Genomic DNA, 6,604 nt, shown 5'->3' with positions numbered 1-6,604 from the left:
GGCCTCTAGCGAGGGTGCCGATGGTAAGGGCGCCATTGGCAAGGGGGCTCCCGGTGATGGCGACCGCTCCACTTGTCTTGCATAGGCTTCTCATCGTTGTTTTTATTTATTTTTGTTGTTCTTTGCATTGAGCTTTGCTCCTATCTATATGAACTTTGGCCTTACCTAGGCTGTTTTTTTTATGTATATTAATGATGACTTCTGGTTATTTTTTCCATCCAAGCTTGATGTTGCTTTACAAAAGTTTCTGAATTTCTCTTTCTTCTTTTTGTTTCTTTGCATGCTTCATTCAGCATGCGCCTTGTGTGAACTTCACATGCACTCTATTTTGTCCCATACACACTTCTCATGAACTTTGCATGTTTGTTGCTTTGTTCCATGCGCATGATATCCATTATGCCCCCAACTGACTAGGAGAGCGGGGGATTGGTCACTTGTGTTGCGACTGGTCGTCTTATTGACAAGGGGGCTTGTGAAGGGTCCCTCATGCACCTATGATGACTCTAGTGAATTTTGATTGAACTGCTTATTTTGCTCGGTCACCTGTAGTGGCTAGCATGGAGGGAAAGTTGTTGTGTTCTACATGATTGCCTGCAATGGATCTCATGTTCCCACAACCGGACTTGAGATCAGGTTGTGACCCTTTAGGTCCTTTGTAAATTTCACTTCCTCTTGATCGAATGGCCTGACTCAATGGGTTTCACCATTCAATATTAGACCTTATAAGGGACTTAGAGAAATCAAGACTATCCTAAGGATGTCTATTTCAATTCTCCTTGATAGTGGCCTCGTGGTCCGTGGCCTCGCCAATCATGGCCTCGTCGTTCGTGGCCTCATAATCGTGGCCTCGCTGTTCATGGACTCACCAATCGTGGTCTCACGTTTGCGTCGTAAGTGGCCTCGTCATCCGTGGCCTCACAATCTTTGTCCTTTGCAGCCTCATTGTCTTTGTCGTCTGTGGCCTCGATGTCCGTGGCTTTGCAGTCTTTGTCTATTATCATTGATGTGATGTTGTTGCCACCGATGAAAATGCTGACGAAGCGGTCGCCGACGGTGCGGTACCAACGTTGTAGTCGCCAACAACACAGTCACCAATGGTGTGGTCAACAATGACGCGATCACCAAGGGCACGGTCGCCAACGACATGGTCTTCATCCTTGGCGTCGCCCATGGTGGGACTGATGCTAGGCGCTTCTAAGAACTCGATTGGAACGACATTGAGGGTCTCCGCATCTCTAGGCGCTGCTAGGGACTTGCTCGATCGTGTAGTGATTGAACTGGGCAAGCATGTCTTTGGGTTTGGTGAGGTAGGCTGTCATGCGTAGTCTGCAGGCTTGGTACTCGCCAAGAATTTGGTTGACCACAAGTGTAACACCCTCCTAATCAAAGACTGTTACAATGTGTATTTTAAGTAGTGCTAGACTCGCTAAACGAGTCATTTGGCCATAACCGTGCAACTAAACAAGATTAATTGTTTAAGGTTAAATTTTTTGGTCAAAAGGTATAACTATTTCACTAAAACGTTTAATTCCATACATGGGATCCCAAACTAACATTTAAAAAGGTTAATTACAATTGAAAAGTTACAACTAGCTGACCTAAGTGGAAAAATAGGGTTTGACCTTAGTTCCTTTGAGAAACTGCGGCCGTGGTGATGCGAGCAGCTGCATATGTACACATCGCCACCAAAGGTCTCCAACTCATGGATGGTCCAACTTCCTTTTCCCCTTACTTGCACCACAAAGCACCCATGAGCCAAGGCTCGGCAAGAAAACTTAAACATGCTCATAAGCAGTTAATAACATGTTACCAAATCATAATAATCACGCCTAGCAATAATAACCCTACTCATGCATGCATACCATTCATATAAATAACTACAACGTTATATGGGGCCAGCTGCCCTAATTAACTGATTAACGAATCATGCCAGGGCCCGTTGCCCAACATACATGATTAATGAATCATACTGGAGCTCATCGCCCTAGGATATGGGACTAATGAGTCACCACGGGGCCCTTTTCCCTATCCTCTGTATAATCAGCCTTGGAGCTGGCCCAACATACCTGGCACTGAGTTTTCCAGGACCATTAGGTCGGACAAGCGTATGATGCGCTCCTAATTAAGCGTAACCATATCAACTAGCGCTCAGCACACTAATTTCGTCCTTGACTTATAAGTCAAGCCCGGGGCCTAGGCCTAGGATCACCTCGGGGCCCATTGCCCTGTCCTCTATATAGCCAGCCTTGGAACTAGCCCAGCATACATGGCACTGAATTTTCCATGACCATTGGGTCGAACAAGCGTATGATATGCTCTTGGTTAGCCTAACCAAAATGACTAGTGCTCAGCGCGCTATTGCCTTCCTTGACCTGTAAGGAAATGCTTTCGACGAACGCTCAGCGCATATTATTGTTCTTGACTTATAACTAAAGTCTTTTAAATGAGATAATGCATAAAAGCATATATCATGTATAAAATATCCATATACAGAGCATTCAACATGCTTACTCAACAATCACATGCATAATTATAATCATGCACATTCCTAGGAGCCCGAGTCTTATTCATATCCTTGTTTAACAATCTGGGCCAAGCCATAATCACATGTATCACATACTAAGTGTAGATTTCTTACCTTTGGTCTCTGCACGGGTTAAGAATGAATGACCCTTGAGTACGATCCTGGTTCCAAGCCCCTAGCGATAACATAGTCACAAACAAGTATAGAATCTCATCAATAATGAGCAAATAAAGGCTTTTGGACCGAGTCATAGCCTCTGGGACGTCGAATTCTACTAAATTGGGTAGTAGAATCAATCTTGAGCACTTAGGTTTGAGTTCCCTCACTTGAAATCTCCTCAGGGCCCAAAAACCCCTTAAGCGTCGCGGCTCGCCCTAAGTCAGAGAGGCTCTGCTTTTTCTTGGGCACGGGCTGCAGCACGACCCTTCTTTAGGGAAACCGCCCAGACTTCTGGGTTCATGAGGGCCGCAACGCCCCAAGAATAGGGTCGCGACGCGACCCCGCAAACTCAGTTTTCTCCCCTGTTTTCCTTAGCCAAAACTTACCAAAATAATCCCAAATAAATCCCAAAACCATAATTCAATTCCCAAAAAACAACATCAACATCAACAAAAACCAGCTCAAACTCACTAAAAATCCCCACCAAATCTCTAACATAACACCTTGAACCACAAGCTCAATACACACTATAAAACACATGAAAATTACAGGGGAACACAAAGAATTCTCACCTTAAACTATTGGTCTGCAAGCCTAAGCTGTCCCTTAGCCAAACTCTTTCTTCAACCTTCCTCCAAAATCCAAAAACCCCCAAGGTATATATGAGAGAGAGAGAAATCGAGTGAGAGAAAGGGAGAGTTGAGAGTGATGCTCTGTTTTGGGTTTCCTACAGCAGAGGGAGAGAGTGACTAAGTCTCTAATTTTGGCTCAAAATGATCCATTTTCCCCTTGCTCTTCAGCCTTGCCTTCTTATGCCACAAGGGAAAATTAGTCATTTGCCACACATCTAGTTCATCATACTTAAAGCCTTCTAATTCCCGTTACTTCCAATATTCTAAAATAATGACCAAATAATTCCCCATTACCTGATCAATCCCAATAATGTACTTAATTACCAAATAACTCATTGACTCACCCCGAGTCGAGTATTGGTTCCGTTGTGACTTTCCCGCTAGCTTGCTCCCGAGGATCGCCTCGTGCTGAGTAACCCAAATATATCCACATATTAACATGGTCTCACCCGTATATCACAAATATGCACATATACTTCAAATATACCCGTAACGGGATAAATTACAAAAATTTCCCTTATGATGAGAAACGGGCCCACGTGCATGTTTAATACACCTAAACATGAATATCAAGTCATATTATAATATAACTCACATAATCATATAATGATACACACATATATATATCACATAAACACATAATTTTCCATAATTTCCATCCCGACCCCCTAATCAAGGCCCTAAGCCTTATTAGGTAATTTGGGATGTTACAACAAGTTACGAGTCGATTTTGATCGTTAGGCACTTATCTTTTAAATCCTTCACCATCCGCGTTCCCGATAATAGCACCTCATACTTGGCTTCATTATTTTTGGCAGCAAAACCAAACCTCAGTGCGCAATGGATACGAAGGCCTTCCAGAGTTACTAAGATTAGGCATGCCCCGACATTGTGTTCGTTGGAGGCGTCATCCAAATAAACTTGCCAATAGTCTTTCCATCTCCTCCGATCACTGATTGCACTCGACTATGAAGTCAGTGAGGGCATGTCCCTTCATCACCATCCTTGGCTGATAGGCGATCTCGAATTATCCTAACTCAATGGCCCATTTTAACAAGTGATTTTAGGCATCAGGTCATTGTAGGACTTGTCGGAGGGGTTGGGTTGTCAACACCTTGATCGTATGATCTTGGAAGTACAATTGCAGCTTATGGATGCTAACACCAAACAGTAAGCTAGCTTCTCCATTTGGAGTAATCGCATCTCGACATCTATCAGTCACTGGTTGACATAATAGACGGGATGTTGTACATTACCCTCCTCTCAAACTAATGTCGCACTCAATGCATGGTCAAAGACGACTATATAGGTACAAGTCCTCACTAATGAAGGGTATGGATAGTACGGGCGGCTGTGCGAAATGTTGTTTTCTCGCCTGAAAAGCCTACTCACATTCTTCTATCCATTCAAATTTCTTACTTCCCCTAAGGAGGTTGAAGAATGGAATGCACTTATCAGTTGACTTTGAAATGAAGCAAATGAGGGAAGCGACCCTCCTGGTTAAGCCCTAGACGTCCTTCATTCGTTTAGGAGACTCCATATTAATGAGGGCCTTGATCTTGTTGGGATTTGCTTCGATTCCTTTAGAATTGACGATATACCTTAACAAATTTCCAAAAACGACCCCGAACGAACACTTTTGCGGGTTCAACTTCATGTTGTACCAGAGAAAAATGGTAAAAGCCTCTTCCAGGTCAGCTACATGCCCCTCACCCTTCTTTGACTTCACTAGCATTTCATCGATGTAAACCTCCTGTCACACCCAGATTTCAAGCCTTGAGAATTGTGATCTCGAAAGCTGGATTCGTCAGGTGTGAGCTCGTAATATCTAGAATACGTGTTCGCAACCTAGGCGTCAAACCTACAAAGCAGGTGGCAACCTCAAAGATGGGTAGCCTCGAAGTCCTTGCAAGCTTGGAAGTCAGAACATCGGGATACGTCCATTGTCGTGTGACCTCGGATTAAGTGGCCTGAGCTAGGCTTAAGTGTGAGCTCGGTGTTTCATTCTAAGTTGATTTCGAGAAAATAATACAACTCGAAAGTCACCCAGAGACTTGGGCTGGTACGATGCTGACGATGTTGATTGCTGACTTTGAACATCTTGGTGAGTCACTTGGAGAGACGCAGTCTACATTTATTGTTGTAACTTCCCTATAATAAAGGGATATTTATTAGTCAGTTATACACCCCCTGGGCGTCAGGGGACGTTTCCTTGTATATAGGAGATACAGGCTTTTAAAGCCATTAAATTTATTAATGTAAAGGATAACTTCCCAGAGACGTGTGGGATAGTATCCTGAGACTTCCTCTATGAATAGAGAAGTCCTGTACCTTTGTAGAGGACCAGAATTTTTGTGATCTTGGGAGAAACTCTGGAGAATTCATCTCTGAAGAATTTTCAGAAATTTCCTAAGTTCTAATAACACAGACTCGTGGACTAGGCAGAGTTAACTGCTGAACCACGTAAAAAATCCTACTTGTTTTATTGTATTTTTCTGGCCATAACTATTTATTTTTTACGTGCTCTATATATATTGTTGACGAAAAACGGCGTCAACACCTCTCTATTCCTTCTGATTTGATCCTTGAACATCTTATTAGCTAGTCGCTGGTAGGTGGCTCTGACATTCTTTAAGCCAAAGGGCATGACCCTGTAGCAATACAGGCCCATGTTTGTCATGAATGACATGTGCTCTTGATCCAGGGGATGCATCACTATTTGATTGTATCTAGAGTAGGTGTCCATGAATGACACTAACTCGTGTTCGGAGGTGGTGTCAACGAGTTGGTCGATCCAAGGGAGCGGAAAGAAATCCTTGGGGCACGCTTTATTGAGGTTCCAAAGTCAATACACACTCTCTAGGTATTGTTCGATTTGTGCACCAACACCGGGTTAGGAACCCATAGTGGATAGAAGGCCTTTTGGATGAAGCCATTTTCTTCCAACTTCTTTACTTCTGCTTTCAGCACTTCACACCTCTTGGCATCTAGGGACCATCATTTTTTGCAAACTTGAGGTGCCTTCAGGTCTATGTTCAAAATGTGGCTTATGACCGACGGATTGATGCCTACTATGTTGCTGTGGGACCAAGCGAAATGTCTTGGTTCTTTTGCAAGAAATCGATTAAGTAGACCTGCACTTCGCTACTCAAGTTGTTCCCGAACTTCACCTTCTGAGTGGGATCGCAATCCTTCAATTTTATTTCTCCGAGCTCTTCGACTGGTCCAACCGGTCTCTCTTAGTCCCCAAAGCGAGGATCCAACTCAACTTTGCTTTGGGACTCATTTC

Source organism: Humulus lupulus, chromosome 7 (assembly GCF_963169125.1).
Source record: "Humulus lupulus chromosome 7, drHumLupu1.1, whole genome shotgun sequence".
NCBI classification, from domain to species: domain Eukaryota; kingdom Viridiplantae; phylum Streptophyta; class Magnoliopsida; order Rosales; family Cannabaceae; genus Humulus; species Humulus lupulus.
Note: the sequence above shows the minus strand (reverse complement) of the source record.